Source organism: Manis javanica, chromosome 1, assembly GCF_040802235.1.
Source record: "Manis javanica isolate MJ-LG chromosome 1, MJ_LKY, whole genome shotgun sequence".
Classification (NCBI taxonomy): domain Eukaryota; kingdom Metazoa; phylum Chordata; class Mammalia; order Pholidota; family Manidae; genus Manis; species Manis javanica.
The window spans coordinates 63,044,337-63,070,729 of NC_133156.1; the positions used below are offsets into that span (position 1 = coordinate 63,044,337).

At 37.0% G+C, this 26,393-nt stretch overlaps 1 protein-coding gene across 4 annotated transcripts in view; it reads right to left on the bottom strand.

The window, feature by feature from the left end:
* MAN2A1 (mannosidase alpha class 2A member 1) overlaps window positions 1-26,393 on the bottom strand; it is a 184,798-nt gene that overhangs the window by 46,339 nt on the left and 112,066 nt on the right. The window lies entirely within an intron of this gene.

A 26,393-nucleotide genomic window follows, 5' to 3' on the forward strand; every position in this document is an offset into this window, starting at 1 on the left:
GGCTTTGCCTGTGAGTAGAAATGTTCTACTCTACTGACCATCATGTCACAGTCGTCATGCAATATGCAGCCTTTGCAAGATAACATTTTACTCTTTAATAAATTTGCATCATATTATCTTCAAGTAAATCAAAGGGCATTTCAAAGAGGATGTTTCACGAATATTATAATGCACTGATTCATTAATGAATACTTTCATGACCTGAAATACTCTGTTTTCCTATGCAATTTTATAACTTTAGGAACTCAAACTGATATTGGTATATAGCAACTGCTTCCTCCCCTGACCTACAGTAGCTGTCACAGGGATGGTGGAAGCAAGCTAGCATCATTTATTTAGTGAATCAGAAAGCCTAGCAATGCTCTTTTCTCCTACACTTCATATATATTTCAACTACATTGCAAACTGTTCATTAAGAAACATAATTAACAACTACAGTGGCCAAACCCATAATGAAGAACAACTGGAAAGCACAAAGGACAAGGAAGGGGATGTAGCACAGAATTTATAAAACATCTTACTTATATAAATTATTTATCAGGAGAAGAACTTATAATTGAAGCAATATACTGAGATACCAAAGGTGATGATATGACAGTAAGAATGTCTCTAATGCTTAATAGGCTTATGGTATGCACCAGGATCACAAGACCTAATTTATATCACTTACATTCATTAAGATTCCATATGTAAACTAAAGCCATGTAGTCAAAAACATATTTACAAAGGACAGTGAAGCCTTGAAGTACTAGATAAAACCCAGTTTTATACAGAAGCAATTCTCAGGAACACTGAGGGCAATACCCCTTTGGAAGGTGCGCTTGCCAGACTTACCTGAGGGATCTGACAACCTCTTTGAACCCTCCCACTGCCAGAGCTTACACTCCATCTGCCTGTTGTCCCATCGCTAACACACCTGGAGAACCATAACTGCCAGAATTCATTGTTACCGATGGGACTGTCCTATACTCCTGAGGTTCACTGGGGAAGAAAAGCAATTGAGGATCACTCATTCTCAGCAACAGAGACGTTCAAACCAGCACCCCGGAAAAGACTGATTTGCTACTGAACACCATGCTCCCAGAGGCTCAGAACTCTAGAAGACATGGTCTGAAGACTTAGGCCTCCTAATTCTGCAGAAGACCTGAGGCACACCCAGGCACTGACACTAGAATTCCCACTGGGAAGTTCTCTGCATGCTCGGCTACACAGAGCTGGTCATAAAGGCTCTGATAATAAGATGTAACCTGTACCCAAATAATAGTCAGGTAATAAGCTTCCAGGGCACTGATTTCTTCCCATGGGGAAAAAAACGACTCACATTTAAAGCAAATAATAATTTTAACCATACATTTAGTTTTGTACAGTATTAAATCACTTTTTATAATAAACTATAAACTAGGTTCTGTTTTGTTTCATTTTATTACTAATTCGTATTTGACCATAATGATGCTTCTATTATACTGAATGGTTATGTAATTATCATGCCAGGAATTATTCAAAAACTAAATGTGTACAGTACAGAATGAGCATTGGGATGCACTAAGAAAGTAGGTTTTTAACATAGAGATTCAGAGTATGTTTTTCAAGTCCATCACAGCACAAATTCCGATCTATGTTCAGTTCACATAAAGCACAGAGAAAGCTTCATCATGTAAGAATTGTATTTCCTTTGGAAATAAGTACACCATCACAAATTAACTCAATTTTCATTTTTATCACCATGTTTGGTAGTCAAACTTTACACTGATAATATCCCTAAATATGCATCCTTCTAAACCCATCAATTGTTAAAAGAACCAACAGATTTCAGTATCATATCATGATATCATACTCACTTATTAAAAAGTAATAATATTTGATCCACACTACAAAAGAAAAGAGTAATATCTGTATCCTGCAGATGGGGATAGTTAATTTCTATTTTACCTTGGAAGTAACTGTATACGAAGTTCACAATTTTTTTCCCCGATCTCCCTCACATTTGCTTGTGCTTCCTACCTATCAGCTGTTATCAAGTCACATCCAGCCTCCTAGTCTTCATTAGGACGCCAGCCTCCACAACTTGGGATTACAGGTAATTATCTCAATTCCCTGTATGCAAGGAACAACCCTCATCTCATGAAGACAAAGTACTCATAGGTTACCTGCCAATCAAATGAGAGGGCAGACTGACCTAGTTCGGCTAAGAGAAAGAGTAGAAAAATCAAAGGACATCTGTATGCTCATGTCAAAAAGGGAATCGCTTTATGGAAGACCTAGAATTCCACTGTAAATATGGTTCTGTCCTTGAAGTCTCTATCAAGGACAAGCATTCTTTAGAATTCCTTCACCCCTTTTGTAGAAATTTATCATGTCATGTTAAGAAAGACAACTGTGGCCATCTAAATGCTTTTTCTGAGGCAAATCCAATCAGCGCCCACTATAAACAACAGAGTAGGACCACATGGGTACCCTTTTAGGACTGGGTGAAAGGTTGAATGGAAGGAATATGCCTCTTGGTCACCGTGACCTTCAAGTTATCACTTACAGAGTCCTTCCTGTATGCAGGGCCCAGTGCTCAGGCCTGGCAGGGCACCCTACCAGACACAGCCTTTCATCTCTCCCACTGGACACCTAAGGAAACTGAGTGGTCAAAACCCTACTGGAGCACCTAGAATTTGAGAAGCTGTGGACAAGTTATTTCATTTCACCAAGACTTAATATCCTCATCTATAAAATCACAAGACAAGATTGTTGTTAGGGTTAAATGATAAAATGTTTGGAAAATCACATAGCTCAGATATGGCACAAAGTAAATTTCAAGAGCAATTAAATCTCTCCTGTCCCTTCCAAGACCCTCTTGGTATCCTGCCCAGGGACTCTGGAACATGAATCACATCTGATGGTAGAGTGAATGTTTTAATTAACTCAGGTCACTGAGCTGTTTTAAATGCTTTTTTCGTGAAAGGCCTATATAAATCTAAATTTAAAAAACTATTAGAACCACACATGTGATAACATAGATCCTTGAAACAAGAGTTCAGATAACATGGCAGGAATGTGGCAAAGATAAATTTGCACAGGGGCATAGAATATGTGCACATGCAAAGTAACGACATGGTGTGTGACTAAATCAAAAAGCAAGAAAAAGAAGGATAGAGAGAAGGATACTTCCTGGTATGTGTAGTTACAAACTTAAGAATGTGACTACATAGTTCTTGTCCTGGAAGTACAGCCTAGGAGGGGAGAGAGATGGGAACTGTCAAGTTCAATATAATAGGGTAGATAAGACAAAGGTATGCACAGAGTGACCTGTGACAACAAAAGACAGCAGTTAGGATGATTAGGAATTAATCAGGAGAGCATTCAAAAATAGAAAATTAATTTTCCACAAAAGAAACAAAATGTATAATAAAGAAAATGACAACATTTACTGAGGGAAGTAAAAATGAATAAATGGAGAAGTATACTTTTGTAGGTGAGAGAACTAAAATAATGCAAAAAAGACAACTCTTCTAAGATTAATTCATGAATCTTATCATGCAATGCTGATCAAAATCCACTGAAATCCTCTGTTGGGGGAAAGGTGGCACAACAATTCTATACCTACAGTCATAGACGGTCAAGGCAGAGCTACACAGATGCATTAAAACAATATGCCGACACTGACTCCAGATGAATTAAAAAATTTTAACATAAAATTTGATACAAATGAGTGGGAAAAATAAGCATATAATTTATGGTATACAAGATCATTCTAACCATTAACAGAGAATATAGCAAAGCAAAAGCTGGCAGATTTGGTAACAAAAGCTTAAAACATTTTCTATCTTAAAAATAAGATTAAGAAATAAAAAATTAAAGGAGGTCAAATTTGGGAAATTTGTGAAGTGCTCTTACAAATCAACAGAAATATAAACACTCAAGTAGAAAAAAGTGAGCATTTTTCTTTTATCAAATTGAAGTTGAAAAAGAAATGATGTTTCCATTTCTAGGACAGATGGAATAGCTCACAATAGACAATAGCTCTCACTTCTATTGGCTAACTAGAAAAAGCAGATAAAATACAATCATCATCTGCTTGAAGGCAACAGAGAACTGCTGAAGAGAAACAAGAACTGCTAAAGAGAAACCGCTGCCTTCTTTAGCCATTTCACCCTGGGGCACACCAATTCTCAGCCCGGGACACAGCCTAGAGGAGCATCGCTCTGGGGGCAAAGAGGCCAAAAAGCTTTTAGGGGGACTTAGGAGGATTCAAGTATACATTTGGTTTTCTCATCAGTATGTGCCAGATACAGGGGCTACATAGATAGGGAGGCTTAAAACCTAAAAATAAAGTTTTGGAAAAGTACAACAGAGACATCTGTTGAGATTTTAGAATGCAGCAGAGGGTAGGATGGTGCAGAATATACCAGGCTATTAGTGGAAGATGTGGTAAGCTAGATGGTAAAGATGTTGAGCAGCTCAGCCCTCATTCAGCATAGTCTTTGATTAGAGGAAGAGTGAATGCTCTCTAGAAGGGATTTTCTCAAGCCATAAAAAGTTCTATACACAGTGTCTACCTCTTAATATAAAATTATATTAAGAATATGGAAATTTTCATATCAAAAGACAGAGCCACATAACTAAACACCAAGATGAAAAAGACAGAATTAAAGCCACACACGGTCTGGATACTGGAGTTAACCAACGAGACTTTAAAATAATGATTAAAATGTCCAAGGCAAGAGAAAAACATGAATAAAATAAATGAAAAAAGATAAAGAATTTTACCACAGAAACTGAACACATTAAATATTAACTGAATGAAATTCCAAAAGGTTAAGTATTTGAAATTAAGAACTCAGCAGATATGTTTAACAGGAGATTTAGCAGAAGAGAAGCTAAACTGTTGATAGGGAGAGTTCCTCTAGATTCTGGGATTATTAGTGAATATTCTGCAACTACTTTTTATACTTCTAGATGTAAAACGCTGTTCTACCAAAAGTATGTGTTTTTAAAATCATCAGAAAAATACAACAAAAACCTGCAACTTTATAAAGAGAGGTGGCAGGCAAAGGAAAATAGGGAAATATGTATAGAGTGATTATAGGAACAAAGGCTCAAATATAAGAAAAAGGATATTTTCAGGACATACAGGTTTATCCAATACTGCTAGAATCTCCATAGTAAAGTTCACTCTAAAATGCCAATATATGGAACTAAAAAAGGAGATAAATCTCAAGTAACAGTGAGGAACAGAGTGTCCTGAAATCATTACAAGTAGCTCAGGCCTTATATAGGTTATTGGGAGTGACTGGAAGGTTTATTTCACAAGATCAGATTCATTTTCAGTATATACTTCTAGTTGCCAGGTGGAAGAAGGATTCAGGGAGTCACGACTCACAGCAGGAAGACCTAGGACATAGCTACAATGGCTCAGCTAGAAAAGGTGAAGATCTAAATTACGGGAGTGGCAGAAGTACAAAAAGAGGAACAAATCTGAGAAAACGGTAGGGCATCTTAGCAGTAGAATTTTCTGGATTCTTTGGAGAAGGCTGCGTAAACCAGAAGGAAATGTCTTCTACAACTTGTTTCCAGTTAGAATGGAAAAGATATGGTGGTGCCCTTAACCAAGATTCAATGACTAAGGATGGGGTAGTGAGAGATTTCAAGATGAAGGTGATGAGTCTAGGTTCAGACTTCTTGAAAGCAGGGTGCCTGAGGAACATCTACATAGAGCTATCCTGATGCTCCTAAATTAATTATCTAAAACTCAGAATCCACTTACTTACTGGTAACACAAAAATCAGGTTTCCAGGTATGGTATGCAGAATAATTGCCTCCCTCTACACCTCCAAACATCCACATCCTACTCCCCAGAACTTATGAGTATCTTACCTTACATACGGCAAGAGAGACTTTGCAAATGTAATTAAATTAAGAATCTGGGGATGGGGCAAATTCCTGGATCTTCCAACTGGGCCCAATATAATCACAATGGTCTTCATAAGAGAGCTACAAGAAGGCCTGACAGAGAATAAGACCATGTGACAATGGAAACAAGAGGCTGCAATATGTATGGAAGTGGCCTTAGGCCAAGGAATACAGGTGGTCTCTAGAAGATGAAAAAGGCAAAGCAATTCTCCCCTTAGAGCTTGCAGAAGAATCAGCCCTGCCAGCACTTGGTTAGCCCAGTGAAACTGATTTTGGACTTGTGACCTCCAAAACTGTAAGGTGATACATGTGTGCTTTTTGTGCAGAGACTAAGTTTGTGGCAATTTGTTACAGCAAGCAACAGGAAACGAATACACCAGGTTACACTATTCCTCTTGAAAACGAGTGCTAAGCTCTGGTTTCATACCCAAGGACTGAGGCTTTCCACCACAGAACACTTAAAATCTTGATGACTGGAAAGGGGAGCAGGGGAGAGGGTGGGCAAAGAGCAATGAGAAGAGGTTGGGGTACTTGGAACTGGGCCCCAAGCAAGGACTGAAATGAAGTGTGTCTACTCCCTGACCCTGTCGCCCACAGAGTCCTCCCTCCCACTTTCTCATCCACTACCATAGGCTACCAGGCCTGATGGGCCAAACTCCCCATTCCCATGCAAAAGTCCACAGTGAACAACAGGAAAAAGCAAATGAAAAAAAACCCAAACTGTATTTTGTAAAAAACAAATGACTGACAGTCCCTCACTAACCAGGGTGGTTAATCTTAACCTTTTAAAATTCTATTTTCTAACCTGTGAATACATTATACAGACTGTTCACTGGAGAGTGAATGCACATACATCCCAAGGCCTCCCCAGCTTAAAAACTTTTCTATTCCTATAAAGTAGGTCTTCTTAAGTAAGCAAACTGTTTTTCCATAAAAATCTCTCTAGAATCTCTACAAGAAGAATCTTTCTTATCTTCAATTATCAGATACAGGAATTTATTTTTTGCAAGGTGAAAAATTAAAAAGATGATGTTTTCTGGAAGCTTGCAGAAAATTCAGTAATAAATATGGCTTCATCTAAGAAGAAAATCATTTAATGGTGAGGAATAGAACACTCTTTACTCTCTTGGCAATAAAAATCAGGATTGTACTTGAAAATAGTAGTATGTAAATGTTACCTGATCTTCCTAACACAGAAAGTTTATTTTATTATTTTTCCTATATTTAGGAGAAATGACTTTCTTAAACTTCATGAACAAAAGATATTATGAGTTTATCATCCCAGGGAGAGTCATTTGTCCAAGGTCAAAAGATTCAAAAGGAAAGTAAGCAAGTGTGCTGCATGTATGATTAAGTCCAAATGTAAAGCTGCCCTTCATAAAACAGTAATATAATAACAATATAATATAAAGTTAATTTCTGAAAAATACTATCCCAAATCTAAGAATTCTATAAAATATTACTAATAAAAGCTCTTGGTTTAGATGCAAAGTGTGAGACTATTAACTAGATATTCTAGAAAACTGTATATTAGAAAATATTACTTGAGTGGAGAATTTTTCTCATTTATAATAGACAAAATAACAAATAAAAAATAAAACTGTATCTTAAAGGAATACTTTTGTTATTTTTAACTGAAGTAATTTTGACTGGGATCTTCAGATGTGACAGTAACAACAACGAGGAGAACAATAATACCAACAGCTTGCACTCACTGAGCCTTTAGACCAGAGCTTAGCATACAGAATGTGCCTTGCTTGAATGAATTCCTTTCAGCTTCACAACCAACTGACCAAGTCCTAAAATCATACCCATTTTACAGCTAAAAAAGAGGCTTGGTATCCTGCTCATAGTTTCTCAGCCATTTAAGAGGTAGAGCCAAGACTCAAACTCATGCAGTCAGGCTCCAAGGTGCTCTGGAGGTAGAGAAGGTGGCCCTGCTGTCCTCCAGGGGATCAGACACTCAAGGTCACATGCACTAGCAGCCCAGATGTGTCATCTGCAGCACTCAGAGCCCGATGTCCTCAGTCTCCCTGACCACCTTCATAGAGTCTTTGTATGCAGCACAGCAAGTTATTAGCCACCTGCCATGGCAGAATTGCAGTAAATAGGGTTTCTTTGAGCTGATGACGTTGAGGCTACTTCCCCGAGCTGCTATAGTGACAACACAGCTGTTCTTTCACTAAGTTCTTACTTTTTCTATGAGGTGGTGGGATGCAAATTGCCATAATAAGTCTTCATTTTGCAATAGTGGTAATATTTTGGAAAATAACTGCCTATGTTTCAGTTATTGGATAAACTTGCCTAGTTCCAGAGTTGAGTTTTCTCCCCAAAAACTTCCTTCCCTGTTTATCCAAATGAATGCTGTACATATGATTTTTTTTAACAGACAAGAAAACTAAGTGTCAGTTGGCTGTGACCCAAGGGATCACCTACTTTAATTCCCTCTATACCAACACAAACAGCAAACACAACTGAAGTTTCAAAAAAAAATGAAGGTTCATAACAGATAGGACAAGAATAAGCCCCCTGACTCTCAGTCCAGGGCTCCCTTCACAATACTGTGCTCTTTCCAAGTATCTGACAGTGAGATCTGCCAAAAACTCAATGGCATGGAAACAAAAGGGTTAGTATCAGAAATGCTATAAGAATTTACAGCTGCAGATGCACCTCAATACTATAAATTAAAGTGTTAACTCTCAAAAGTACAACTGCATATTTCAGGGCTTTCCTATAATGGGAAAAGTATTTCTAAAAGCATAGATATAACCAAAGTAGAATCAACATGTAATTGTATAACTTTTATAAACAAAACTAGAACTGAAAAATCTTATGACTATTCCCAGTGCATAACAGAATACAGCAAATCAATAAAGAGTATAACTATTCCTTTCTGACTAGTCTACAACTTTTGGACCTAAAGTAATAAAAAGAAACAGACATAAAAAAATTGTACATAATTTGACTGATCCCAAGAGTATTGTCACCAATTAAGTAGCTTTCACTCTGAGAGAGTTTTGCCTAAAACAAAAATGCCATCTGTTTTACCTAAAACATTAAGATTTCTATTATCTTGTCAATTCAGAAATCACATCTGTAGCCATTTTATGAAAAGACAGCAAAAGACATTATATTTATGGGTGACTGCTAAGGAATGATGTTCAATCAAAATGCAATTTTCATCTACTGGAAGAAAATTTCATTTCTCCAATAACTATAATGCTGTAGCTTTGGAGGAACACATAGTACATAAACAGGCTAATTTTCATGAATAAAAAGACCTTAAAAGTTAATGCAGTAAAATAAAGTTGTTTTGTTGCTGAAGACAGAAATGACAAATATGTTTGTATTCATTTTGTATATGTTTTTACACAACCGAAATCTATCCTGTGTGAGGTTTCCAGGTGAATTCAAAACAGCTTTTTATGGGTGCTACAGCTCTTCATGCTAGTGAGCCATAGTCATGTAAGAGGTCAAAATATGAAAACAACAAAATGCAAACCACTTTCTATTTTCACTTTTAGACATATATTGGTCCTGGGAAAGAGACTCTATAAGCCAATGAACCGACTGAAGAAGATAACAGAACACTAGAGAAAACATCACTCACAATGTAGGCAAATGCAATGTCACAAGGGATAAAGAACATGTTTGGAAGAAACACACACAAGCCATCCAACTACCTATAATACTTAGAGTATATAAGAAGTACCTAAAAAAACAAAAATCTAAAACCCAGGAATGTTTTAGTTTGAAAAGTAGCCCAATTTCACATAGAATTTCTTCCCTAAAAAAAATAAAATAAATCAATGCTACTCTCCAAATAAGGATGAAATAAGTCCAAAGGCTCTATTTAAAATTTTTCTTTTACCACAAAGTTGTGAAGTGTTCTGAAGTCCAAGATGGGCTTGAAGCCCTCCCTGACTTTTTCAGGATCTGGATACCTTCACTAAAATCCTTTTCCTTGTTCCTCTTGTAGTGCACGCTTTATTAATCTGCATTTAGAAGGAAAAAAAATCTGGTTCAGAAGAATAGAAGACTTTGAAATATGCCACATCACTTCAGTCTATGCTCTGAATGCTCTGAATTGCTTTGAGTCAATAGTATTATGTCAGCAATTTCAGAAGACATGATGGACGCAGTGAGGAAAAGAGAGGGGAACAGAGGACTAAGTGTGCAAGAAACTAGACAAAATAAACAACAAAGGAACCTCTCTCAGATAATCCGCAATTCTCTCCACCCCACTACAAATCACTTTAAAAAACTCCCTCATATTTCAGATATTGAGGTTAACACTTTCATAGTGAATTATGTTACACCAAGTAACTGGGGAACAACTTTCGTGCTACAGTGGTAAAAGAAACATTCGAAATTTGCATTATCTGGCAGACAAGCCAAAACTAATGCCAGCTCTTCTTTGACACCATCTCATTTCCTTTCCAAAGTTTTTCTTAGGATCTACAAAGTTATGTATTTCTACATATCTTCACCAGAAATTATTAGAAACCTTCTGAGATAATAGATGGTAGTCCTCATGCTAACTTGGCCTTCATATTGTAAGGTAAGAATACTTCACAATAATCCTACATATATAGGCACATATTTTCCCCCCATCTTTTGCTTTTTCTTGATTATGATCTTTGATGGAGGTTAACTGTGAGATGTTGTGAGCCACAAGCAAAATCACTTTAATTTCATTAGACAAACCACAGACCTAAAACACCCTGGGAAGACTTAATTCACTATATAATAATCTAACAACAATCCACTAGAACCACATAGCTAGTTAAGAAAGTTTGATTTAAAGTATGAACAATAAAAATGCAATTAAAACATAGACTAACCAGGCAATTCAGCAGGTGTTCACTGAACACATAACTACTTTGCCATTGCATTTCAAGAAATAAAACTTAAAACCATTACTTAAAATGCAGTCTGTTCAACCACATCCACAGATAAAATCTAAATATAATAAAATCTAAAATAATTTTGCACCTAGGAATAAAATCACAGCAGACTAATTAACAGGGCTTGGGAAGAAAGATTCTTTTCTAGTTCACCTAAAATTGATGAAAAGAATAATTTAAGATACCAGGTCCTGAAAGCAGAGAGAAGACAAATACCATATTGTAAGTCACTTAACAATCAGTATGTGAGACTGACAGTAACTTGCTGACAAATACTATCTTCAGACTTCTAAATGACTGTAAAAATGTATATAGAATTAATATACAACTATATTATTTAAGGCCACTTATCATAAGCTTTAAAGTGCTTAATTTAAGAATGATAAAAAGGTATTATTTTAGGAGGTGCAAGAATGGAGTAAGAAAAATTTTTTAAATTCTGATAATGAGGAAGCCTGAAGTATAGTCAAGAAGGTACAGCACTCAGTGGGGTCAAGGAAGGACTGTGTCTGAGAAGGAAAGCCAACACTGAAGTGCCTCCCTGCACAGGGAAAGCAGTGCAGAAGAATGAAGGGTCCGACAGCTCAACTTGCAAAGACTGCTTGAGGGACAGACGTATTCCATCAGACAAATTTTGAAAGGGATGGGGATGGAGGGGAAGCACTCAAGCATGATGCCATTAACCATCTGATGTCAGTCGGAGGAGTTATAGCGGTTTCTGCTGCACTGTGTCTTTATTGGGAACTTGCTAATTATTTTAACCAATTTCACAATTCTTCCAAACCATTACTCTCTACAGGTCTACAATCTCTATCTGCAACACCCAAAAAAGCTCTGAAAGTCAAGGTTTTTTCAAAACTTATGTGGTGGCAAAACCTAAACTGATCTGTCAATGAAACTATATATAATTATTTATTATACTTGATGTGCATACACACAAATTTTTAAGTATCTGATGAGTCCTGCTCTGGACTCTGAAGTATTACATAATATGCAATCTGTACATCTGTACACATTACACTGAAATATAGTCAAGAAGCTAGAACCCTCAGTAGAGTCAAACACTAAAATTAAAAAAAAATTTTTAATTCTGAACTCACAAATATTATCTAGTCCTGAAGATTTCAGGTAAAAAGGATAGAGGACTTGTATTGTGAAGCAGGTTGTACAGTAGTTTAAGTCACAGACTGTTCATAGAAGACACCCAACCTGTGTAGGTTCTGAGCAAGAAGAAACAAGAAATGAAGGGGGAAGAACATGAATGCATCCCAGCACAGCGCTACACGATGCAGGAATGCAAAATTAAGCTGTCATTGAATGGCTGACTGTTCTGAACCAAGGAATAAGTAGATTTTAACATGGGCCTAGGTCACTAAGAAATAATAAATGTTAAAGAGTACTGTATTTTTGTGAAATATGAACACCCCAAATCTCCTATGACATGATATGCTCTTACTTTATGAGCTTTTGTCTCTCTCCCAATTCCTAATTTTACAATATACAATTATAATTTGATTTTTGGAATAAAAAGAAATGTTTCTTTAATAATTTTAACTGTTTGGTATGATTTTCCTACCTGATAGGAAAGTCTTGACAAAATTTTAAGGTGCTTGAGCAACCAGAAGAGACTTATTCATCACAGATCTATTTCTACAGTGTACCGGGCACAACTCCAGTCTGAGCTGAAGACAGAGGACAGAGGAACCAATGCTCAGAAGATGTGGTAACTACCCTGGGGTCTATTTAATGAACCGAATGAGTAGATGCTGCTTGTTGCTTACCCAACAGCTGTTTTCATATTCTTTACTGATAGAACCCAAATTTACTCAGGATGACAACAAGCTTACCTTTAAAAAAAATCTAAAAAACAAGAAAGTTTGATCCCCCGTGCTTGGGGTGGACATGTGACATAGTTCTGGCCAATGAAATGTAATTAGAATTTTGTAAGTAGAGCCTCCTGGAAAGTTATTATTCCCCCTAATTTAATAAAAGTCAGCAGCAGTCTAAATCGGTATAACTTTTGTCCTTTGTTCATACCCCTTCCTGGCTGGAACACAGAGGCAATGTCTGGAGAAGCAGGCACTATCTTGAGGTCACGAGAACGACCACCACCGGCTAAGGATGGCAGAGCTAAGAGGGGAAAGGGGCCAGTCCTTTGATGACTCATGGAACACATCACAAGAACTGGACTACCCACCTTGAAACTTCTATCTAAGAAATTAACTGCTTTCTTCTGAAGCCAGCATAAGATTCCTGTCACATTCAGCTGAATGCAGTGTGAAATGAAACACTATATACACAAGATATGATACAGGGTAACATAGGGAAGCCGACAAGTACGAAATGCTTAATATTAATCTGTAAAGAAGATAATACTGAATTCAAGATGATTCTCCTAAAGCAAAAATTTTCCCATAAAGATTCATCACTATACTTGCTTTTCCTTAAAGGGTTGCTTATTTTTAAGTTTGTCCTTACTTGTCTATCAAATATTACATATTAACTTCTCATAATTGTCACCCTCTCCACCGCAATATTTAGTTATCAGTTCAGCAGACACCTCTGATGTGCCAAGCACTTCTTCCTTACGTCACTCAACTATTCACTTCTTTAATTCAAAACAGCCAACTTCACTTTCTCCATGGAACTTGAAAGGCAGACTTCATAAGAGCCTAAACTAAAATCTTAGAACCAAAAGTAGGCTCTTTTTATTACACAAAGAAATGCTTATGTAGGCATCTTTTTTAACTTTATATAGAATTTTATGAACATAGAGTATTTGGCCAATTCACTGATAGTTACTGTTGATGAACATGTAAGTCTTTTCAAATATTTGTTCACATGATAAATAAAGCTGAGAGACATATCCCTGTCTCCAATTCTCTTCATTTTATATATGACTATTTCTGCAGGATTGATTTCTTCCAGTACAATGCCCAGTTCAAATACTCCTGACACCTACACTAGGGTACTTGCCTGAAAGATTGTTAGGGGTCATGTTAGAATGATCAACAAGACCCAGTCCATGTCTTCATGGAGTTTACAGCAAGTTTCCTCAGAGGAACATTTTACATGTGGCAAGTGGGACAACAATGAATAAACACATAGTCCCACGAGTGCCTACGAGATCGACACCTTGTCCTGACTCAAGGATATTAGGGAAAGGTTCCAGAGGATTTAACATCTAAGCTGAGTCCTGAAAGATAATCAGGGATCAATCAAGCAAACTGTGCATATGTGTGTATGTGCGCACCTGCGTGTAGGTGTGCATGTGTGTGTGTGTTTGGGAATGGGTGGGAGAGACCTTTTTGTTTAGCTTTGTCTTCAAGCAGTAAAGGTCTAGAAGAGAGAACAGACATGGCATGTCAGAGAATTGATGGCTGAAGGACTGAAGCACACAGTGCAGATTAGGGCGATGTAAAAGATGATGCCAGAGGAACCAAAATGCAGACACATAAGGCAAGTTGGTTTCTCAGGGTTTATTCCTGCGGCAAAGGGGAAAAGAAGGGTTCTGAGAAGAGGAGTGACACATCATTGTGATATGTGTTGAGTCCTCACCAAGTGTTAGATTCTATACTATTAAGTTCATATACATAACCTTACTTGACTCTTCCAACAAATGTATGAAGCAGGGACACCTGTCACAGGGTCATGGCCATCACCCAGGGAAGAGACAGCAGCAGCTTTAAGTAGGACAATGGCATTTCAGATAAGGAGAAGTGGACAAAATTAGGATACATTTTAACAACAGAATGAAACAAAGATGGGAATGGTGTTCCTTTGAAAGTTAAAGAGAAGAGACAAAAATAATCATGATAATCCCGTGATTTACTGTCCAAATGAATACATTTTTGAGAGTGAAAAGAGACACATCAGAAAAACTGGAACATATGATCAGTCTAAAATTGAGGCCCAGGTTTCTGGCCTGGGCAACTGGGTGACGAAGCTGAAGTTTTACTGGAAGCTTGGACCACAGGACAGGTTTGAGTGAGGAGGCAGAGTTCAGCTTCAGCACACTGAGAGGGAGGTGCGAGGGGGCCATCCCCACAGAGGTCCGTCTGGCCCATGGGCACGCACACCTAGAGCCAGAGATGTTTCTGGGCAGAGATTGTATCTGGGGAGTGAACAGTACACTGACAATAAATGGACCAGAAGCTTCTTTTAAATCTTCATGGGGTAAAACAATTATTTATTTAAGTTCTCCTCTAAGCTCCTGAATCTCTACCTCTTTCAGATGTCAACATAATCTGAAGTTACAGATGTACCTTACTGTTCGTGAACTACCTTTACAGTATAAAAGTTTTTCCAAAACTAGATGGAAATTTCTACTTTCAATTTGATAACCAAATTTATAATAATTCGGATTTCACAATGTCTAATTATTTCCAATGCCTTCTTGACTTTTTCTTTAAAGGTATCATTGATATACACTCTTATGAAGGTTTCACAAGAAACACAATGCGGTCACTACATTCAGCCTTATTATCGAGTGCCCCCCACAGCCCACTGCAGTTACTGTCCATCGTGCAGTAAGATGCCACAGAGTCCTTACTTGTCCTCTCTGCAATGCCTTCTTAATTGATTCATATGTTGGTTAGCTGAGTTGACTTCATCAAAAACATTTTTAAAAAGAGTACATGTAGTATGTTTTATAAATGTTTTCATATTTGAAAATGTCTTGCTGTTGCCTTGAGAGAGGAAAGATAATTCTGAGTGCAAAATGACTTCTAAACTCCATAGTTTTCTTGTTACAAAGAAGCCTGAAGTCAGTCTAGTTTTTGTTCCGTATCACACAATAGCTGTCTTTCTGCCTGGGTACTTTTACAATATGTCCTTTTCCTGCTAATTGAACTAAGTTACCAAGACATACTAAGGGTGACTCTCTTTTCATTTATATTACCCAGAATTTAGCCCTCTTCATCTATAAAGTGAGGCCTTCTCAGCTTAGAAAACTTTTCACTTACGTCTTTGATCATTCCCTCTGCTCCATTTTTCCTAAAGAAAATCTGTCATTCTTTTGTGAAATCTTGTCCTCCATGCCTATCATCTTCTTTCTCACTGTTTCCATTCATCTTCCTTTTCTCTGCATTCCTGAAACGCATCTCATAGACTTTTTCTCCACCACACAGACACAATCTGTCAATGTCAGCTTCATGCTTCACCAGCATTAATGAGGACCGTTCTGATGTCCCCAGGACAATCTGTCCCAGGTTCACCGGCTCCCTTTCTATATCACTTGCCATCTTTTCACTTCAGCTTTTCACTTCCTGTTTCATCTTTCTTAGAGATCATGACTTGAACTTTTTTGAGAATTCCAAAGAGGCTTTAAAATTTGTTTTTCTGGTCTCTGAAATAAATCATTTCAAGAAGTAAGTTTTCTTGTGAGTCTTCTTATTCCCCTCATTTTTTGTCATTCTGTGGAGCTTTTTCACAGGTTTCCTACAATAACTTTCCATTTACTTACACTCAAAGAAGCAGATATCCACCTAGACCCTGTGTATTGTAAAGGTGCCTTTGGTCTTCACTTTGGTATTGTGCTAAGTCCCTCTCTATTGTAGACCTAGTTTATTTGACAAATATTTGTTGAGCACCTATCGTGCCAGGTATTTGCCAGTAGATTCAAAAGCAAATACGTTCCCTGCCCTCATGGAGCTAATGTTTTAGTAATAGAGGTAGAAAATAAGAAAGAAATAAAATAACCCATTTATTAATAATGTCAGAAGGATGTAAAGAAGATGCAGTGATGGAGAAAAGAGAGTAACTAGTAAGCTCATATGCATAGTTGCAGACTGAATGCACATTCCCCGAAGGCTGATATCTAAGGTGGCTGCACCTGTGGCAAATTTCAGTTTCTCCTACACCAGCTCTGGTGCTCTGAGCAAATGGAGGACTTCCTTCTTCAACAAAGACAATCATGGCATTCTTCTGGCCCACGCCACCATCGGCTGTAACTTCCTTGCATGCACACTTCCCTAGGTTAATACTCTACCATCAGTTCCCTTTTGTTCCTGTCTTTTATTTCTGGCAGATTTGGCCTCCAAATTGGTTATAAAACACACAGTGGTAGCCCTCTTATCAATGTGATTAAGGCTGGCAATAGATCTGTTAACTGAAAGAATTAGAGTTGACTTGAAAGTAAAGTTAAAGTAGGAGACATATACATTTACTTACTCTTAATACTTTACCATAGGCATACAACGTTTATCATCTCCTCATCTACTAATGCAAGAGCAAAGTTTCTGCTTTGACTATGGGACCACTAATAATTTACTAGAGTCAGTCTCATACTATTACTATTCTACATAACCATTTATGTAATGAATCATCTATGGCTTCAATTAGGTTTTCTTAAAGAAGTCTGAGAATTTAAACACTTAAAAAATGTGAGTGCACACTGTTTCTATGTCTTTATGATTTCTTCCCAAATCGTTTGTAGGTATACTTTCAATATCTGTCAGTGACTCACCTTTGTTGAAAATTCCCAAATCAGTCTTCATATAAAAAATAATCTTTTAGTATAATTTATCAGTTTAATAAAAATTAATCAAATTATGAGAGAAAAGTAACAAGAACAATAGATATGGGAATAAATAACTGATTTATGATAATCACACAACTCAACTGAAATACTAGAGGGACAGAAGTGTGTCCTTCTACCCAGCTAGCAGCCTGTTAGTGACATGGTCAGGGTGCCACGGGCACAGGAAAGGAATGGAGAGTATCAGTTGGTCTAGTGGGTCAATTAAGTGGATATTAGTTAATAAAACCTTAGACAGGATGAAGGAAAAGAATAGCCTCAAAAAGTAGCACCCTCACTGTATTAAAACATTAGTCTGTTCTTCTAGCTGGTAAAAGTACCACAATTGCAGAGCCTTAAGGGTAGACATTATGAAAAGGAAAAGGACTCAATCTCCATACCTGCTTTTAGAGACCTGCATGTTGCTTTTATTTCTGTTTACTATTGGTCAGTGTGTAATTATGTTTTCAGTCCAGTAGATCAACTTTATAGTTTGTGGATATCTTAGATTATGGGAATAGATTGACTATCAAACCATGGATATGCTGTTCTTCGGATTGTTCATCATCTCCTGTGTTTTCATGCATTTTAGTAGGAACTAAACAGAGTCAATTTCAGGATGCCTAGTCAGCCATCATATTAAATGAAGTGTCAGCTTTCTTTTTTTAATATAATAGGTGTTACTTCATCTAAGTCAATGTGAGGTTGAAACAGTGTATCAGGAATTAATACTCATCATTCCTGGTATCATCAAATAAATAGAAATGTTAAGGGTGTGGAGAATATTGTGGGAAAGGTAGATCCTTTCCTCTTATTTGCAGCCATAAAGACCTTTACATTTCCCTGAAAAATAAGGCAAAATGCAAGCCTGTGAGTGACTGATTTAGAATGGAACATCAGATAAGATTATTTTATGTTGCTATCCATACATGATTGCTCCAAAACTAGTTCCAACCACTAACTAGGTAAAGAAGTTTTAACATTAAATTAACTAATGTGTCATGTTGAACCTACTTCCCATTCCCTAAGAAAGTCTGGTTATTTAAATAATGTACTATATATTCTACTCAATCTTTTGGGAAAAACATCCTTTCTATAAATATCCCAGACTAAAGACAGGCTGAAACATGTTTTTGGATAATCAGAGAACTGGTCAATCTATATCTTGAATAAGTCAGTTAATAAAATATAACTTAGAACATAAAAATACACAATTTCCATGAGCAATTAATACTTAAACAGAAAAGCATCTCAGAGTTCAGGAACTCATCCTTCAAATCTAGTAATGAGTAATAATTTATAAATGGGCTATGCTTTTTATACCCAGGTAGACCTATATGAAACTAAAATAACTCAGTTTTTTATTTTTAAGAGTCTCCAGTACTGTCAGTTAACAATTTGTCCATTAAAAGAAAAGTTCTAAAGTAGCTTTATAATGAGGACATTTTGGTTGATGTCATAACAGAACCTGAAGAGAGTCCATAGTGTCAAATCCTAGTCAAACCGTGTTATTATCTTGAATTTCTTGGGATAATTAAAATATGTAGACCACCATTTTCAAGAACGGAAACCCTCAATCCTCCTGACTTTGTACAGTTACTTTTCTACTAACCAACGTGAAGACATTTCTATGCTAGCTTTCTAGTACATGACAAGATTTGAGCTTAAACTATTATCATAATGCACAGCAAGCACAGTTCATCATCTCAGCAAACACTTTCCCATCCCCCCCAAGAAAAACTCTGAAGCACAGGGCAGGCTCCATCTAGAGATTCGCAGCTCTCTCAGTCAGACTCCACAGTTTCTCAGACTAGAACCACCCTGGCTCAAGTTGTGGAATCTCAGTTCAGTTCTTGAGCTACAAAAGCTTCTACAAAGTCTGTATTATAATAAATAATATGGCCAGAATCTCAGTGGTTAGAATTCTGTTTTCCTAGAAATTCTATCTCCCAACATGGAAAAATAAGGTTGTGAGCTTCATTTTTTCCCTTAAAACTTATGTTTAACTAACTGATAGAGATATTAGATACTACCTTACATATATTCTAACTTAGTAGAGAAATACTTTGAAAACATAGTGACCAGTGAAAAAATGTTCTGAAGTCTTGAATCCTTGCAGTAATATATAATTATTATCATAAGAGTTGTTTGTGATAACAGTATTAAAAATACAAAATGCATTATCAAATACTGTATGTCAATAAGAACAAAAAAGTTTCATGTAAAAACTAATTTGATAAGGCCATGTCATTCAGGTATTTGGTAATATGTTGGAATGTAGTCTCAATAAAGTTAATTCTATAAAACATGCAATGATGCTGAGATGCAACCTAAACATTTTCAGGTCTCATGGTAATTCTAGAATCTCAAATTAGCAGCTGTCTAAATGCCAAGCAAATTCAAAGCCCTACTGAATTACTGTTTATTTTTACTTGTAGTAGTATTTAGTGTATTAGGAAGCCTTCCAGCATCCAACCTCCAAATATTAGACGAAAGAACTATTTGGGGAGAATATATACCAGGACACCACATTTTCACATAGCGTGTAAACCATGTCCTATGTATACCTGGTTTCTGAAGTTTAATATTCTCTTCAATCAATAGTTAAATGCATTTCAACAAATCTTTATTGAATTCATATTATGTTGAATATAATACCACAGGCATGGCGGTGAAAATAGATGAAAGAAATAGTTCTTATCCTCAGGGAGTTTATAATCTAGTGGGATTAACTTCAAATAATCATACCAGCAGAAACAAGCCAATACCCATTTCGAGCTCCATGAGTTAGCTATTTTGGGTCTGATTTAGATGAAAATTTAGGTCAGTATCATAACGGGATAAGACTGGGCATAGTGGGGAGGGTAGAGTATTTTGTATACGGAAGGTGATGAACTGTGACTGCCAGGGTGAACTCTGATACAGTCTCCAAAAATGACTCCCATTAATCCCTTAGCTTCCTGTACATGCTCCTCACATCAAGTAATAGAGAACAACTTCCCTCCCCTTGAATCTTGACTGACTTTAATAACTCGCTTGACTAGCAGAATGTAGTGGAAATGACCTTCTAAGGTTTGATCCTAAGAAACTTGGCCATTTCCATTCAGAGTTCTACTTTGGGTGGATTCTTCAACTACAAGTAATAAATTAGTGGCATAGAGAAACTGAAGATCAAAGGGCAAGAAACCATTACAGTAGTCGAAGCAAAACATAAAGGATGGCCTAAAACCAGTAAGTCACAGGAAGGGAGGAGATGCTGGAAGATGAGTAAAGGTAAAATCCAAAAGACTCTCTGGTTGGAACTTAAGGAACCAAAAAAGGTAGAGATCAAAGTAGGCTGTGGGGTTTCAGAACCTGAACAACTAAAAACACAATGATGCTATTAATCGAGATTGGGATCCAAAAGGAAAACACCTACAGAGGTAACCAGAGGAAGTTAAATTAGAGCTGGGAGGCCAGCTGGGGAGAACTACTGAATAAGGGAATGGCAATGGGGGTACTGAACACTTCTTCTGGAATTTAGTATTTTTCATATCTGGTTGATATTCTGAACCAAAGCCCAGAAAACACTGACTTCCTTTGTGTCTCCACATGGTTATATATTGGTTTCTTTCAAGTTCATCCTTTCTTTTTCTGGCCAAAAGAAAGAGCTGTAGAGTTGCTTACAAATATATACCTTGCTAAAACTTAAAAGCATTTAAAGGCAAATTTGTAATAGTGGCTTGAAAATCTATTCTCAAACCAAAACTGAAAAATTAAATTGCCAGATTTATAGAAGTTATTTAAATGTAATTTTCATTACATATGCTTGACGGTTTTGCAAACTATCCCCTTTAAAGAGAAAGTTCCTTTACATTTTGTCAAACCCTGGGGCTTCCTGGCCTGTGCTGTGGCAACTTTTATTCCAGTCCTGCTTGAACAGAAATATACTGAAAGAAGGCTGAAATCTCTTCGCCTGGCTTAGACTTCTACCTTGGACCCTCAGTCGCTAATCCTGTAAGTCTTTGTATTAAGTTTCTGTACAATTGATTTCCTAAGGGTAATTATGAATGTAGAAACAGAAACATCTTTATACATTCAAGGATTATTTAAGTCTAGATAATTTATGACTTGTTCAGGGTGCCCTAACTTTCACTGTTAGTTATATCTGCTTTCTACATGAAGACTATGAATACATACACTATAGCTTACACAACCTCAGGAATTAATTAGGCATGCACTACATCACTATCAGCAGAATATAGGCTACTTTTTAAATACTCACGAATTAAATTGTGTTAGCTTATAGCTATAACTAATGTTGTCAACATCATGACCAAAAATTCATTTATGCGTACTATTTAAATTGTATGGGTGTAGACCAGTTTTAAAATTATAACCTCCTTATAGACTCTTTTTAGACATTTTTCCCTAGTCAACCCCATATAATCTTTTTTTTTAAATTTTATTTTGGTATCATTAATTACAATTACATGAAGGACATTATGTTTACTAGGCTCCCCCCTTCACCAAGTCCCCCCCACATCCCGATTCACAGTCACTGTCCATCAACATAGTAAGATGCTGTAAAATCACTACTTGTCTTCTCTGTGTTGCACAGCCCTCCCTGTGCCCCCCACCACACTATACATGCTAATCGTAATGCCCCCTTTCTTTTTTTCCCGCCGTTATCCCTCCCTTCCAAACCCGTCCTCCCAGTCCCTTTTCCTTTGGTAACTATTAGTCCATTCTTGGGTTCTGTGCTTCTGCTGCTGTTTTGTTCCTTCAGTTTTCTTTTGTTCTTATACTCCACATATGAGTGAAATCATTTGGTACTTGTCTTTCTCCACCTGGATTATTTCACTGAGCATAATACCCTCTAGCTGCATCCATGTTGTTGTAAATGGTAGGATTTGTTTTTTTCTTATGGCTGTGTAATATTCCATTGTGTATATGTACCACATCTTCTTTATCCATTCATCTACTGATGGACATTTAGGTTGCTTCCATATCTTGGCTATTGTAAATAGTGCAGCGATAAACATAGGGGTGCATCTGTCTTTTTCAAACTGGAGTGCAGCATTCTTGGGGTAAATTCCTAAAAGTGGAATTCCTGGGTCAAATGGTATTTCTATTTTAAGCATTTTGAGGAACCTCCATACTGCTTTCCACAATGGTTGAACTAATTTACATTTCCTCCAGCAGTGTAGGAGGGTTCCCCTTTCTCCACAACCTCGCCAACATTTGTTGTTGTTCGTCTTTTGGATGGTAGCCATCCTTACTGGTGTGAGATGATATCTCATTGTGGTTTTAATTTGCATTTCTCTGATGACAAGCGATGTGGAGCATCTTTTCATATGTCTGTTGGCCATCTGAATTTCTTCTTTAGAGAACTGTCTGTTCAGCTCCTCTGCCCATTTTTTAATTGGATTATTTGCTTTTTGTTTGCTGAGGTGTGTGAGCTCTTTATATATTTTGGATGTCAACCCTTTATAGGATCTGTCTATTACGAATATATTCTCCCATACTATAGGATACCTTTTTTGTTCTATTGATGGTGTCCTTTGTTGTACAGAAGCTTTTCAGCTTGATATAGTCTCATTTGTTCATTTTTGCATTTGTTTCCTTTGCCCAGGGAGATATGTTCAAGAAGAGGTCACTCACGTTTATGTGTAAGAGATTTTTGCCTATGTTTTGTTCTAAAAGTTTTATGGTTTCATGACTTACATTCAAGTCTTTGATCCATTTTGAATTTACTTTTGTGTATGGGGTTAGACAGTGATCCAGTTTCATTCTCTTACATGTAGCTGTCCAGTTTTGCCAGCACCATCTGTTGAATAGACTGTCAATTCCCCATTGTATGTCCATGGCCCCTTTATCGAATATAAGTTGACCGTATATATTTGGGTTAATGTTTGGTGTCTCTGTTCTGTTCCACTGGTCTGTGGCTCTGTTCTTGTGCCAGTACCAAATTGTCTTGATTACTGTGGCTTTGTAGTAGAGCTTGAAGTTGGGGAGTGAGATCCCCTCCCCCCCCACTTTATTCTTCCTTCTCAGGATTGCTTTAGCTATTCGGGGTCTTTGGTGTTTCCATATGAATTTTTGAACTATTTCTCCAGTTCATTGAAGAATGCTGTTGGTAGTTTGATAGGGATTGCATCGAATCTGTATGTTGCTTTGGGCAGGATGGCCATTTTGACGATATTAATTCTTCCTAGCCAGGAGCATGGGATGAGTTTCCATTTGTTAGTGACCTCTTTAATTTCTCTTAAGAGTGTCTTATAGTTTTCAGGGTGTAGGTCTTTCACTTCGTTGGTTAGGTTTATTCCTAAGTATTTTATTCTTTTTGATGCTATTGTGAATGGAATTGTCTTCCTGATTTCTCTTTCTATTAGTTTATTGTTAGTATATAGGAAAGCCACAGATTTCTATGTGTTAATTTTGTATCCTGCAACTTCGCTGAATTCCAATATTAGCTCTAGTAGTTTTGGAGTGGAGTCTTTAGGGTTTTTTATGTACAATATCATGACATCTGCAAATAGTGACATTTTAACTTCTTCTTTACCAATCTGGATTCCTTCTATTTCTTTGTTTTGTCTAATTGCCGTGGCTAGGACCTCCAGTAGTATGTTGAATAACAGTGGGTAGAGTGGGCATGCCTGTCTTGTTCCCGATCGCAGAGGAAAAAGCTTTCAGCTTTTCGCTGTTCAGTATGATGTTGGCTGTGGGTTTATCATATATGGCCTTTGTTATGTTGAGGTACTTACCCTCTATACCCATTTTGTTGAGAGTTTTTATCATGAATGGATGTTGAATTTTATCGAATGCTTTTTCAGCATCTATGGAGATGATCATGTGGTTTTTGTCTTTCTTTTTTTGATGTGGTGGATGATGTTGATGGATTTTCGAATTTTGTACCATCCTTGATCCCTGGGATGAATCCCACTTGGTCATGGTGTATGATCCTTTTGATGTATTTTTGAGTTTGGTTTGCTAATATTTTGTTGAGTATTTTTGCATCTACGTTCATCAGGGATATTGGTCTATAGTTTTCTTTTTTGGTGGGGTCTTTGCCTGGTTTTGGTATTAGGGTGATGTTGGCTTCATAGAATGAGTTTGGGAGTATTCCCTTCTCTTCTATTTTTTGGAAAACTTTAAGGAGAATGGGTATTATGTCTTCTCTGTGTGTCTGATAAAATTCTGAGGTAAATTCATCTGTCCCGAGGGTTTTATTCTTGGGTAGTTTTTTGATTACCACTTCAATTTCATTGGTAATTGGTCTGTTTAGATTTTCTGTTTCTTTCTGGATCAGTCTTGGAAGGTTGCATTTTTCTAGGAAGTTGTCCATTTCTCCTAGGTTTCCCAGCTTGTTAGCATATAGGTTTTCATAGTATTCTCTAATAATTCTTTGTATTTCTGTGGGGTCCGTCATGATTTTTCCTTTCTCGTTTCTAATTCTGTTGATGTGTGTTGACTCTCTTTTTCTCTTATTAAGTTTGGCTAGAGGCTTATCTATTTTGTTTATTTTCTGGAAGAACCAGCTCTTGGTTTCATTGATTTTTTCTATTGTTTTATTCCTCTCAATTTTATTTATTTCTTCTCTGATCTTTATTATGTCCCTCTTTCTGCTGACCTTAGGCCTCATATTTTCTTTTCTTTTTCCAATTTCGATAATTGTGACATTAGACCATTCATTTGGGATTGTTCTTCCTTCTTTAAATATGCCTGGATTGCTATATACTTTCCTCTTAAGACTGCTTTTGCTGTATCCCACAGTAGTTGGGGCTTTGTGTTGTTGTTGTCGTTTGTTTCCATATATTGCTGGATCTCCATTTTGATTTGGTCATTGATCCATTGATTATTTAGGAGCTTTTTGTTGAGCCTCCATGTGTTTGTGGGCCTTTTTGCTTTCTTTGTACAATTTATTTCTAGTTTTATACCATTGTTGTCTGAAAAGTTGGTTGGTAGGATTTCAATCTTTTGGAATTTACTGAGGCTCTTTTTGTGGCCTAGTATGTGGTCTATTCTGGAGAATGTTCCATGTGCACTTGAGAAGAATGTGTATCCTGTTGCTTTTCGATGTAGAGTTCTGTAGATGTCTATTAGGTCCATCTGTTCTAATGTGTTGTTCAGTGCCTCTGTGTCCTTACTTATTTCCTGTCTGGTGGATCTGTTCTTTGCAGTGAGTGGTGTGTTGAAGTCTCCAAGAATGAATGCATTGCATTCTATTTCCTCCTTTAAATCTGTTAGTATTTGTTTCACATATGTTGGTGCTCCTGTATTGGGTGCATATTCGTGCATATTGGGTGCATATATCCTGTTGTTGGACTGAGTCCTTTATCATTATGTAATATCCTTCTATATCTCTTGTTACTTTCTATATTTTGAAGTCTATTTTGTCTGATACTAGTATTGCAACACCTACTTTTTTCTCTCTGTTGTTTGCATGAAATATCTTTTTCCATCCCTTGACTTTGGGTTTGAGGTGAGTCTCTTGTAAGGAGCATGTGGATGGGTCTTGCTTTTTTATCCATTCTATTACTCTGTGTCTTTTGATTGGTGCATTCAGTCCATTTACATTTAGGGTGATTATTGAAAGGTATGTACTTACTGCCATTGTAGGCTTTAAGTTTGTGGTTACCAGGGGTTCAAGGTTAGCTTCTTTACTATCTTACTGTCTAACTTAACTCGCTTATTGAGCTATTATAAACACAGTCTGATGATTCTTTATTTCTCTCCCTTCTTATTCCTTCTCCTCCCTTCTTCATATGTTGGGTGTTTTGTTCTGTGCTCTTTTTAGGAGTGCTCCCATCTAGAGCAGTCCCTGTAAGATGCCCTGTAGAGGTGATTTGTGGGAGGCAAGTTCCCTCAACTTTTGCTTGTCTGGGAATTGTTTAATCCCTCCTTCATATTTAAATGATAATCGTGCTGGATACAGTATTCTTGGTTCAAGGCCGTCTGTTTCATTGCATTAAGTATATCATGCCATTTTCTTCTGGCCTGTAGGGTTTCTGTTGAGAAGTCTGATGATAGCCTGATGGGTTTTCCTTCGTAAGTGACCTTTTTTTTCTCTCTGGCTGCCTTTAATACTT